This window comes from Rhinoderma darwinii (assembly GCF_050947455.1).
Source record: "Rhinoderma darwinii isolate aRhiDar2 chromosome 12 unlocalized genomic scaffold, aRhiDar2.hap1 SUPER_12_unloc_13, whole genome shotgun sequence".
Lineage (NCBI taxonomy): Eukaryota > Metazoa > Chordata > Amphibia > Anura > Rhinodermatidae > Rhinoderma > Rhinoderma darwinii.
This window is the reverse complement of record NW_027461866.1, coordinates 59,730-73,706: the sequence shown is the minus strand read 5'-3', so window position 1 is coordinate 73,706 and position 13,977 is coordinate 59,730. Positions and strand designations below refer to the sequence as shown.

The 13,977-nt window shown below is 42.8% G+C and overlaps 1 long non-coding RNA gene across 1 annotated transcript; it reads left to right on the top strand.

The window, feature by feature from the left end:
* The first annotated feature begins 6,451 nt into the window (after positions 1–6,451).
* Positions 6,452–6,854, top strand: LOC142698122 (uncharacterized). The gene is made up of 2 exons (XR_012865695.1): positions 6,452–6,587; positions 6,700–6,854. It is a non-coding gene; the product is annotated as an uncharacterized LOC142698122 (long non-coding RNA).
* The last annotated feature ends 7,123 nt before the right edge of the window (positions 6,855–13,977 follow it).

The window sequence follows — 13,977 nt, the reverse complement described above, 5'->3', positions numbered from 1 at the left end:
CATTACGGATTGACTGCTTACTGTAAGTGTATTTACACCTGGATACAATTGGCCCCGGCCTCCTTCCTTATTGGTCTAATTATCCTTATTTGTCACTATTCATGCTGTTTACACGGGATCTAAATATAATTGTAACACTATGCATGCCTGTGTTTACTGTAAAGAGATGCACTTTTGCACTAATATTTATAAATGCTGTTGGATATTGTGTTCACACATATAATGGGTTTTGTACATCTAATGACTTGATTGTTAGCTGATGTGTTCCCTCTACTTATACTTGACACCATTGTGAGTTTGTCATGGCTTGAGAAAGGTTCCTGTTGAACCGAAACGTTGCTGTGTTTTGAGGTGAATAAATCCACCCTGTTTTTCATCTGTCTTGGAGTCCTGGTGCCGTTACTATATTCTACGTTGTATTTCTATTCAAAATAAGGGGAACTGATTCATCCCCTGGTGACGAGCACATGGCCTGATTTTCTGGAGTTGTGGAGTGCTGTGTTTACTTGCTCTTGTTTCGTGTGTATTTATATAAAGTTAAAATATTAAAAGTTTAAAAAAAAGCAATATAAAAAAAGTAAATTAACATAACTTGTATTGCCACGTCCGTAAAAGTCAGAGCTATAACAATATAACATTATTTAACCCACATGGTGAATGCATTAAAACAAACAAAAAATGTCGAGGGCAGAATCACTGTTTTTTGGTCATCTCATCTCCCACAAACAATGGAATAAAAGATGATCAAAAAGTCTCATGAACCAATAAAAACGACAGCTCGTGCCACAAAAAAAACAAGCCCTCACACGGCTGCAGCGACGGAAAGAAAACAAAACGTATGGCTCTCAGATAATGGCGAAACAAAACCGCGCGGTGATCTCCATAAAAACGAAACCCAAAAAACAATGGAGAAATCTGTTTTTTTCCTATTTGACCCCACAAAGAAAGTTCTTTCAGTTTCCCATTTCATTAGTACAATAAATGGTGCCATGAAAAACTACAACTCGTCCTGCAAAAATCAAGCCCTCATATGGATACATCAACAGAAAAATAAAAAAGTTGTGGCTTTTGGAAGGTGAGGAGGAAAGAACAAAAATAAAAAAATTCTAAATGGCTGCGGCAGGAAGTGGTTAAGGTCTGATCCCCACAATTGTATTATGGCTCATTGCAGGAGGGGTATATTTAGGGCTTACTAACGGGATTGTATCTTGGCATTTCAGATCAGAAAAATAAAGTAATGGGGGGCTCATTTTTTACTTTGCTAGAGCACGCCCTATCTATCTGCCTCTCACATATCCGTCTCATTTATATGCGAAGTTCTGCGGCATTTTCTATCACTATGTAGTTGACTTTGTGAAATTTTATTTTTGTGCTGATTTGGGTTGAAAGCTAAAATTAAAAAGTTATTTTCAGTCAGTTGGTTTGGTGTAAATGTCTGTCACAATACGGCCCTCATCCAGTGTCATTTGTACATCCAGATAGTGCAGCTTAATGTCGCTGATTGTGACCCCCAGCGATCAGATTTAATCTGTGTTGGAACTTGAGAAGTGTTGAATTCCCCTGCAGCGCCACCACAGGAGAAACTAAGCATTACACAGTGAAATCAATAAGAGACTTGTCCTTTCTTAACTTAGAATTCCCCAATAGGGTATTTACAATGGGTTTCTTATACCAGACAACCTCTTTAGGTTATAAAGGATTCTTATTTACTCCAGAACCATCTAGTTTTAGAAAAATAAAGTTACATTTCCACCTCTCCATTGTGGTACTCTGTTACTAAGACTTTTACTTATTAGTAAAAAGAACCTTCTCAGCATTTATTTGGAATAACAAACGTCCTAGACTTTCTTATAAGTATCTTATTATGAATTCCAGATTGGGAGGCTTCGGCCTCTCTGATTTATTGTCATATTATAGGGCCAACCATCTACGCCGATGGACCATATTGGCACATCGTGACTCGGGAAATATTTATGCCTCTTTGGAACTATCTCTTATGTCAGTTGGGGAAAAACAGGCATTTTGGGGTTTACGTTCAGCTATATCTAGCAAAATTTGCAAAGAGTCTTTACTTAAAGGTACCATCTCAGTCTGGCAAGAAGTGAATACGTTTTCTACACTGCTATCCTCCCCACCCTCCTTGATGCCCTTGAATTTACTTCCATGTTTTCAACATGGCTCTAACTCCTCCTCCTCTCCAGTTCCTTGGGATATATCGAACAATCTAACCATAGCTGATGTTCATGAGCTCTCAGGAGATACTGAATTAATGGATCTTGTTGAAAAAGCCAAGATCCCGCCAGGGAATTTCTTACTGACACATCAAATTCTTATAGAATGTCAAAAACTAAAGTTATCATGTATAACACCTAGGGCTACTACTTGGTTGGAAGATTTGCTGGCTCTCACCCCTTTCACTACCCCGAAATTATCACAGATATATCAACATACTTTAATGATGCAAACAGATTTCAAACCGCGATATATTGGGAAGTGGGAACAAGAACTGGGTATACAGCTTACTGAACCTGAATTACGTTTCACGCTGGCGAATACGCATGGTTTCTCTAGGTGTACGAGAATTCAAGAAAACTCCTTTAAACTGGTAACACGGTGGTATAAAACACCACTAGTGCTTCATGCTATAAATAACTCAATCTCGGACCAATGCTGGAGGTGTAAAGGGGCAATTGGTTCAATGTCACATATCTGGTGGCACTGCCCCCTTATTCAACCATATTGGATTCACATAGAAAAAAGCATAAACACCATTTGCTCTCTTCATATAACATTAACGCCGGAATTAATATTACTATGGAAACCTATACCTGGATTTATGCCTAAAAAAAATAATTTACCAACCCATATGATAACGGCAGCAAAATTATTGATTCCCTTGTTATGGAAAGACACTCCCCCCCCAACGTTTACACAATGGTTGGATAAGATGTTTGAAATTCAGCGATTTGAAGAACTTTCACACTGGGAATCTAAGACACGCGAGAAATAATTATCCACATGGTCTCCCTGGCTAGATTTCCCTGATTTTGCTAACCTCTAAATATTATACAGAATGAGAGCTCTGTTTAAAATGGTAAAATTGTATATATATGTCACTATGCCGGTACATTATATACCAAGATATGTTATGAGACAATGTTTGGTTATCTTGATAAATAAGAGATGTAATAACGACACATAAACAGTCATTTTACATACTGCTTTTATGTTCATTTAATCTACTTATCTGGACCCCTCAATTATCAAACCCAACCTACCTACCCTCTCCTTGCCTTCCCCTCTATCCCCCCCTCCCCCCCTTTTTATATCTTTTATACCTGTTATATTATAACGTTTGTTTTTCATTTCTGACTATCAACAAAGGCTCTGCGTAGCCACTGTTCTCATATAACGTTGTATACCTTGTTCAAATATTTCTACTAATAAAAACAGATTGGAAACAGACTTTTACTTAGATGAATTGTGTGCTACAACATTTACTAAACAATTATAGAGAAACATTTACTAAACAAATATTAGAGATTTTCAGCTGCAATATGTAAATATAAAAAAATGTAATATATATTTATTTATTTATTTATTTATTTGGAGGCTTTGCTGCAGTGATTGGTATAATGCAGAGCAGGGGACCGTTTATGACATACCGTAAGCATTATGACATCACTGCAGGCAGTGATGTCATCAGAACAATGGAGGGTGTGGCATCTATAGCAGTGACATCACAATGGCGTGAAGTTCTAAGGACCCCAAGCGCGGTCACATCAGTGCCATATCTCGAGTTGATGCTGATGCTGAAACTTCACTTGGTTTTTCAAAGAGCGAATTTGTGCTACAAAGCGGCTACTACATCATCTGTTCAGAGCACTTAAACACCAGTGCAACTTCTGAACATCGTGGTAGATTCCCTCTTATTTGAGGAATCCCGTTTTTCCATTGTTCCTGAATTTAAACATCAAGCCGCCTGCTACAAGGAACATTGAGTTACCGAGAACTCTTGCAGCTTGCAATAGACGAAAGTTCCCGGATAAATCAAGGTAAGTGGAACTTGTTATATCAGATACATTTAGGCTAGTTTCACACAAACGTGTCCGTTTTGCGTCCGCAAAAAATGCACCGTTTTTCAGTTGCAAAAAGGGATGATTATTGGCTTTCGGACCAAGGGCGGCGGTATTTCTCAAACAGCGCAGTTTGTGAACTGTTCACGTGCTGCTGTGGTGACAGTGTATCGTGAGTGGACAAATGGCACCATTGGGAATAACGGACATGGAAACTGCAGAGCACCACGTGCCATGTATTTGAGAGGTGAACGTTGGCTACCAGACGTGTGTCTAATACAACAGTTCAGCGAACCCGACTGCGTATGGGGCTCCGAACCCGACGGATGGTCACTGCTCCTATGTAACAAAGGTGCATCAGAGAAAATGGCTTCAATTTGCACGGCAGTATTGGTCTCAGAGCACCGATGATTGGCAAAGGGTTGTCTTCTCCGATAAATCACGTTTTCTGCTTCATCGAAAGGATGGACTTTACAACCATTGCTGGAAAAAGCTGGCGGCGACGTCAGCGTCTGGGGTATTTTTCCATGGCATTCTCTGGGCCACTCATCCATATGGAAGGCTCTGAACCGATTTAGATATGAATCCATCGTTACAGATCACATCCACCATACATGCTGATTGTCTTCCCTGGAGCAAATGGAATCTTAAAGCAAGACAATGCGACATGTCACACGACTATAAATGCCCGACAGTGGTTGGAAGAGCACGACCAAGACTTCCAAGTACTTCCCTGGCCCCCTATTTCTCCAGACTTGAACCCAATTGAGCATCTGTGGGACCACGTCAATCGTGTTGTTCGCTTTATGGATCCTCCCCCACACACCCTCCAGTAAATGTGGGATGTATGGAGTCAGCGAGGCTCCACATATGAGACCACTGACCAGCACTTTATTGAGTCACTCCCAGCCCGTCTACTGCTGTCCGTGCTGCACACGCCGGTTACTCTGGATATTAGTAGTAGTTATAATAATGTGACTCGACTGTGTATATATTCATAGTATCAAAACGGTTGTCCAAGATTAGAAAAACATGGGAGCTTTCCTCTAGAAAGAAGGCCACGCGAGTCCATAGGAAATGTCTGGTATTGATCTTTTTTCCCATTTTTTCTGTACATAATTAATATATGTTATACACATTAGATTCACTGAAAAATTGATAATGAATGTCGTTCCAATATTGTTAAATATAGTTCACCGCCTGAAAGAACGATTAAAATGTAAAGTTTATTAATAGTATTTATAAAATTGTGGCTCAACCAGCCACTGATACCAGACCAGGCATAAGCAAGCGATTAGCGACAAGAGAAAATGGTTCAGAGTGAATGAACGGACAGTGTATTAGAGCCGTGCATGCGCCTGGAGGCTAATAATCAGCACATGAACAGTGCTATCCAGTGCTGTAACATTGCAACCATTGAAACACTTTAGAATTTAACTACAATTTATATCTATGAATCCCTGAGGAAACATCACCTTAAGTGTGATGAGGAAACGCGTAGGATCTGTATAGATAGTGATTTTTGGCAAGGACTTAGCGGAATTTATACTATTAGCAGGGGAAGTGCTATTTAGGTGTGAGATACATCATTCACTCTGAACCATTTTCTCTTGTCGCTAATCGCTTGCTTATGCCTGGTCTGGTATCAGTGGCTGGTTGAGCCACAATTTTATAAATACTATTAATAAACTTTACATTTTAATCGTTCTTTCAGGCGGTGAACTATGTTATACACATTGTTTCACATCTAGGCATTGCTGATGGAAGATTAAGATCTGGACATAGAAGGCGTCAGAGTGTGGAGCAGGATGAAGACCATGACAATGTCCCCGACAGGAGACGAAGACGTGGTCAAGTTCCACCGCGCCGTAGGTTGCAGCAAGAAGGAGCGGACAGAAGCCGGTCCCCATTACGACCTGAGCCAATAGAACAGTCTGAAACGACAAGTGGCCGTCGTATTAATAGTGAGACCGAGCTCAGAATTCCTGGAGAATCCCAGCCTGGGTCTACTCCATCAACTACTCAGGAGAGATCCGAAAGGCTGGAGGAACCAACACAAGACCCCAGCACCAGTGAGCCGCTACCAAACCTGCAGCCGTCCAGAGAAGGAAGCAGATCTCCTCAGCAAACATCTAACAGGCTGGTGGAGCCAACACCAAGCACCAGTCAGCTGCTTCCCAACCAACAGTCGACAACAGAGACCACAGACAGCAGACCTGTGCAGAGAAGACAACGTCGGCGAGGCAGGAGAGGCAGGCAGATTGATAGACTCCCATCTCGAACCTTTACTGAAAACGAAGACATCCAGTCCTGCACTATATGCCTAGAGGACTATGAGATTGGAGAGCAAGTCACCGTTCTGCCATGTTCTCACATATTCCATCTGCCTTGTATTGCACATTGGATCCCGACAAATCCACGCTGTCCCTTGTGCCGCGTCCATGCCTTTCAAAGAAAGAGGAGGAGATAAGTACCAACAGCTGTGGTACAAAAGAAACACCAGCAGTACAGGTATGATCACTGACATCTATAGTATTTTTGTGAAATCATGGCTGGAGCTTCGGCACCAGTATATTGCTGAGTGATTATCGTCTGGTCTGATTATTTTTTGTTTTGTCTACAGTACCACCTAGTCTTCTTCATCATCTTCACCTTGGACGCCAGAATCTCAATCTGCACAGAGACCTAATAATAAAAGATCCCTGATGCCGTTTCCCAGAATCCATTTATGTGATACTGGAATTTCCCTTCGGGGATTAATAAAGTTATCTTATCTTATTTTATGCCTGGGACTCCCTTCTATCTTGGGTATTTCATATTCCATCTCGGTTGGATTGGCGTTTCGACTACTACTACATTTTGGCCTAAGACTTACATTACGCCTTAAAACTGGTGAGAATGGTGGCGTTCCCATGTTTACATAGGAGTAATGTAGGCCCCAAGATTACAATATTTAGGGTATGTTCACAAAAGAAGTGCAAGTCACTTCTTGGGCCGCTTTTGGAGCCGTTTTTCCTAGACAATATTGAAAACAGCTCCAAAAACTGCCGTAAAAAACGCTGAAAACCTTGAAAACAGCTCTGTATTTTCAGATATTTTTGAGTTTGCGTGTGAACATACCCTAATTTCCATCAATGTACAAGTGAATAGAAATTAATTACTAACATATACACCATCCAGACATAAGATTAAAACCACCTGCCTTGTGTAGTCCTCCTCGTGCTGCCATAATAGCTCTGACCCGTTGGGACATGGATTTCAGAAGATCTTTAAAAGTGTCCTGTGGTATCTGGCACCAAGACGTTAGCAGATCCTTTAACCCCTTCCTGCTCCTTGACGTTCTATTCCATCATGTTATGGCAACAGGAGGCCTAACAATGGCCTCCGGGTTTGTCATCTACGGAAGCCTAGTTTGTCCTGCCTTAGGTTTGCTGTCAGTGAGTAACTGACAGCACTTTTACACTGCACTACGCATGTAGTGCAGTGTATTAGAATAGCGATCAGGGATTCCTGACTTCAAGTCACCTAGTGAGACAAAAAAAAAACAGTTGTATAAAAAACCTTTTTTCAATATTAAGTCCTTTATTTAAAAAAACAAATTGCTAATTAATAACTATTTTGTGTCTTATAACCATCTGCCTTACACCACATTTTCTGTAATTTTTTCTGTTTTTCACTGAATGTATCAACCAAATTTTACCACTAACATAAAGTTCAATGTGTCACCAGAAAACAGTCTCAGAATCACTTGGATAAATAAAGGCATTCCAAAGTTATTACCACATAAAGTGACACATGTCATAGTTACATAGTTACATAGTTAGTACGGCTGAAAAAAGACACATGTCCATCAAGTTCAACCAAGGGACGGGAAAAGGGAAGGAAAAAATTTCTACACATAGGAACTAATACTTTTTTGTTCTAGGAAATAATCTAACCCTTTTTTAAAGCCATCTACTGTCCCTGCAGTGACCAGCTCCTGCGGTAGGCTATTCCATAGATTCACAGTTCTCACAGTAAAGAAGGCTTGTCGCCTCTGCAGGTTGAACCTTTTTTTCTCCAGACGGAGGGAGTGCCCCCTTGTTTTTTGAGGGGGTTTTACATGGAACAGGATTTCACCATATTTTTTGTATGTGCCATTAATATATTTATATAAATAAATCATGTCCCCCCTTAGTCGTCTTTTTTCAAGGCTAAATAGGTTTAATTCTTTTCATCTTTCCTCATAACTTAAATTCTCCATGCCCCTAATTAGCTTCGTTGCTCTTCTTTGTATTTTTCCAACTCCAGGGCATCCTTTCTATGAACTGGAGCCCAGAACTGAACTGCATATTCTAGATGAGGCCTCATTAATGCTTTGTAAAGTGGTAATATTACATCCCTGTCCCGCGAGTCCATGCCTCTTTTAATACACAACAATATCCTGCTGGCCTTTGAAGCAGCTGATTGACACTGCAAGCTGTTATTTAGTTTATGATTTACAAGTACACCCAAATCCTTCTCAACAAGTGACTCCCCCAGTCTAGCTCCCCCTAGGACATATGATGCATGCAGGTTGTTGGTACCCAGATGCATAACTTTACATTTATCTACATTAAACTTCATCTGCCAAGTGGACGCCCAAACACTTAGTTTGTTTAAATCCGCTTGCAATTCATGAACATCTTCCGTAGACTGAACTATATTACATAGCTTGGTGTCATCTGCAAAAATAGAAATAGTGCTATTAATCCCATCCTCTATATCATTAATAAATATGTTGAATAATAGTGGTCCCAACACTGAACCCTGGGGTACACCACTTATAACTAAGGACCATTCAGAGTAGGAATCATTGACCACAACTCTCTGGATACGGTCCTTGAGCCAATTCTCAATCCAATTACAAACTATATTTTCTAAACCTATAGTCCTTAATTTACCCATTAGGCGTCTATGGGGGACAGTGTCAAATGCCTTTGCAAAGTCCAAAAACACTAAATCCACAGCGGCCCATCTGTCTAGGATTCTGCTCACCTCTTCATATAAACACTAAATCCACAGCGGCCCCTCTGTCTAGACTTCTGCTCACCTCTTCATATAAACACTATATCCACAGCGGCCCCTCTGTCTAGGCTTCTGCTCACCTCTTCATATAAACACTATATCCACAGCGGCCCCTCTGTCTAGACTTCTGCTCACCTCTTCATAAAAACAGATTAGGTTAGTTTGACAACTTCTGTCCTTAGTAAAACCGTGCTGGCTGTCACTTATAATGCTATTTTTTGTCACATAATCCTGTATATAGTCCCTCAATATCCCCTCAAACATTTTCCCCACGATGGATGGATAAGCTTACTCGTCTATAATTACCCTGGGAAGACCTAGAGCCCTTTTTGAAAATAGGCACCACATTTGCCCTGCGCCAGTCCCTTGGCACTATACCTGTCACTAGAGATTCTCTGAATATTATGAAAAGGGGGACAGAAATAACTGAACTAAGCTCTTTAAGAATTCTAGCGTGTAACCCATCTGGTCCCGGGGCCTTGTGCATATTTATTTTATTTAATTTAGCTTGGACCATATCTACATTCATCCAATTCAATATATCAACTGATATATTAACAGCACAGGCACCGGCTACATCAGCTGCACTTTCTTCTGTTGTATACACAGAGCTAAAGAACCCATTTAGTAACTCTGCCTTCTCTTGATCCCCTGTGATCAACTCCCCATTACCAGTATCTAGGGTTCCTACATGTTCAGACCTTGGCTTTTTAGCATTTATATACTTGAAGAATTTTTGGGGATTTGTTTTACTATCCTTGGCCACCTGCCTTTCATTTTGTATTTTTGCTGATTTTATTACATTTTTACAGATTTTATTAATCTCTTTATATTTTACAAATTCTGCAGATGTACCCTCAGATTAGTATTTTTTAAATGCCCTTTTTTTGTCGTGTATTGCCCCTTTCACAGAAGGTGTAAGCCATGTGGGGTTTAATTTTAGTCGTTTATACTTGTTACCTGTAGGAATAAATTTTGCACTATAATAACCCAAAGTAGATTTGAAAATCTCCCATTTATCATTTGTCCCATTATTTGACATTAGTTCTTCCCAGTCCATATCCTGAATTGCCACCTTCATCCTGGGGAAATTGGCTTTCTTAAAATTAAATGTTTTTGCCCTCCCAGCCTGCGTTTGTTTTTTACAGTATAGGTAAAATGTAACTATATTGTGATCACTGTTACCGAGGTTTTCACGAACATTGACGTTCCCAACAAGCTCTGCATTATTAGAAATGACCAGATCCAACAGAGCTTCACCTCTAGAAGGTTCTTCCACAAACTGGCCCATAAAATTTTCCTGCAACAGGTTGAGGAAATGTCTCCCCTTAGATAATGTCAGATTAGACAAATGGGCTGTAAGTTGTCAGTAGGGTCTCCATGGATTGGATTTGTTTTTCCAGCACATCTATCAGATGATTGATTGAATTAAGAATATGGAGGCCAGCTGTCACGGACACTGGGTTTGTGGACCCACTAGGCCGCTCCGCCGTAGCGGGGAGGTAGCTGACCTGGTCACAGTCTATGTGAAAGTAAGATGGCAGACAGTAATGCTTAGGTACCTGAAATAGTCCGGGCGGTGGCTATGGCTTCAGCACGGATGGAGGCAGGTGCGGAAAGTGGCGCCAGACGTGGCGTTCAGTATCCGATGAGCAGATGGCACTTGACGTGGTAGAAGACACTTGATGTGGCAGATGGCACTTGACGTGGCAGATGACACTTGAACACGGGTAGGCACAGGAACAATGCGGAATACAGGAAAGGTAACAGGGCATGGGTAACAGCGGGAACGGGAGACACTAAGGGACCATTTGCGAGACAGACTGGGAAAGACTAACAACGCTCAGGCAAGGATCAGAAGGGCTGGAGCATTCATATAGAGCAGGAAGTCATGTGGGTTAATGATCATTGTTTTCATGTGCGCGCGCTGGCCCTTTAAGAGCGGGCGCGAGCGTGCGCGCGCACCCTACGGGACCCAGCCAGACGGAGCGGAAGTGAGCGCTGGCCTCTCCTAGGAGGGAGACGGAGGCCAGCGCTCACAGATCCATTGCTGCGGGCGTTGGGAGGTGAGAGAACCCGACGGCCCGCGGCCATGGGCGCTACACCAGGTCAACACCTTGAACTCTTTGTCATGTTCCTCACATCAGTCCTGAACGATTTTTGCAGTGTTGCGGGGGCATTATCCTGCTGTAAGACAGCACTGGCATTAGAGAATACCTTTACCATGAAGAGGTGGATTTGTCTGTAGCAATGTTTAGGTAGGTGGTCTGTGTCAAAAAACAGTATGGGAATATCAAAATAACCACCATAAGTTCCCCATAGAAAATTGTGCCATAATCTGTCAAATCAGATGAAATTCTAGTGTTGGGTCCCAGTGACTCCAACTGAGGGGCTTGCATTTAAAAAAAAATAAAAAAATCATTATTAGTTTTTAGCATTGGATAAAGCAAAGGAGAAACAACAGGAATCTCTCAGAGGAACCTCTCAGAGAGCGGCGCTGTGCTCCGTATACTGCAGGAGCAGTAGTACAGCGAGTACATAGAGTACAGCGGGGCCGATCACATGACGAAGAGTCGTGTCGTCACCAAAGAAGACTGTACAACTAGACTTCCGGTTCCTCATCAGCGCTATAAAAATCTATGAAAATCTCAGTAACAGCACCAAGGGGGACGGGAATGTATATTAGCAAGTTTACTCATATGTAGCATCTATGGCCGCGGGCCGTCGGTTCCACTCACCTCCTGACGCCCACAGCCATGGATCTGTGAGCGCTGGTCCCCATCTCACTTCCGCTCCGGTCCGCCAGGGTGACGAATGGAAGACGGCATTTAACACCCGTGACGGGTACTATGAATATGTAGTGATGCCCTTCGGACTGTGTAACGCTCCTGCAGTGTTTCAGGAACTCGTTAATGATATCTTCCGAGATCTCTTCTATATCTGTGTTGTTGTTTATCTTGATGATATTTTGATTTTCTCCCCAGATCCGACGACTCATCGGAGGCATGTCCGTCAAGTTCTACTACGATTAAGGGAGAATCATTTATACGCCAAGCTGGAGAAGTGCGTCTTTGAGAGGAGTTCTCTGCACTTCCTGGGCTACATCATATCGGATCAAGGTCTCAAGATGGATCCTGAGAAAGTGAGAGCTGTCCTGGAGTGGCCACGTCCTCAAGGTCTGAGGTCCATACAGCGTTTCCTGGGATTTGCCAATTTCTACCGGCAGTTTATCCCAAACATCTCATCACTGATATCTCCTATTTCCACCCTTACCAAGAACGGTGTGAACGCCAAGGTGTGGACCCCAGAGGCAGAGTCCACATTTTTTAGTCTCAAAAAAGCCATTACTTCTGCCTCGATCCTCTGTCATCCTGACGTATATATACAGTTTTCTTTGGAGGTGGACACCTCTTATGTTGGTGCAGGCGCACTTCTGTTCCAGAGGAGCCCCAAAGGAAAGGCAGTAGTATGTGGCTACTACTCAAGACTTTTTTCTTCTGCAGAGCGCATTTACTCTGTTGGGGATCAGGAGCTACTGGCCATCAAATTGGCTCTGGAGAAGTAGGGCCATCTGCTGGAGGGCGCAGCTCACCCCATCCTAATCTACACCGACCACATGAACCTCACCTACCTTCAGTCCGCTCAACGACAAAATCCTTGTCACGCAGAGTGGCCGCTGACAGGAATGTGGGGGCCGATGCCCTGTCCAGGTCATTTGAAACGGATGACACGGTGGAGTCTCTTCAAACTATCATAGACCCGTCCTGCATTATCACTGCCAATCCTTTGCAGGTTAGAGACATCCCTCCGGGGAGGACTTTTGTTCGATTAGCAGGCAGGAGAAGAATTCTCCGATGGGGACACAGTTCTAAACTGGCTGGGCACCCTGGTGTTCGTAAAACCCGAGACCTGATTGCTCGTCACTTTTGGTGCCCCACGCTGCCCAAGGATGTTGTGGACTTTGTCTCTTCTTGCACGGTGTGTGCTTCTAACAAGGTTACTAACTCCAAGCCTGCCGGCCTCCATCAACGTGTGCCTATACCCAATGCCACCTTGCAGCACATTGTGATGGACTTTGTCACTGACCTTCCTCCCTCAGCAGGATGCAACACTGTCTGGGTGGTGGTGGACCGGTTCTCGAAGATGGCACATTTTATCCCGCTGACCGGCCTACCTTCTGTTCCCCGAATGGCGAATCTCTTCATCCAGCATATCTACCGCTTGCATGGCTTGCCCTTCACATTGTGTCCGATCGGGGGTTTCAGTTTACCTCGAGGTTCTGGAGGGCTCTCTGTAAACTCCTGGATGTGATATTGGACTTTTCCACAGCCTATCATCCCCAGTCCAATGGGCAAGTCGAGAGGATGAACCAGATCATGGAGAATTATCTCCGTCACTTCATTTCCTTACAGAATGATAACTGGGTACAGCTTCTTCCGTGGGCCGAGTTCTCGTACAACAACCACACAAGCGAGTCCACCACTTCCACTCCGTTTTACATTGTATACGGTCAACATCCTAGAGTCCCTCTTCCAGTGTCTACTACTTCTCAGGTACCCGCTGCTGACTCTGCATTTGGGGACTTCCTGTAAATTTGGCAACAGACCCGGACATGAAGCGAAAAGCGTATACAAGAAGAGAGCCGCCACAGTATCTTCCAGGTACCAAAGTCTGGCTGTCCTCATGGAACATTCGTTTGAGGGTGCCTTCATACAAGTTTGCTCCCAGGTTTCTCGGTCCTTTTGATATTCGCAACAGATTAACCCTGTCTCCTATAAAATGCGGCTGCTTCCTACCCTCAGAATCCCCAACTCCTTTCATGAGTCCCTCCTGAAACCAGTGGTCCTGAACTGCT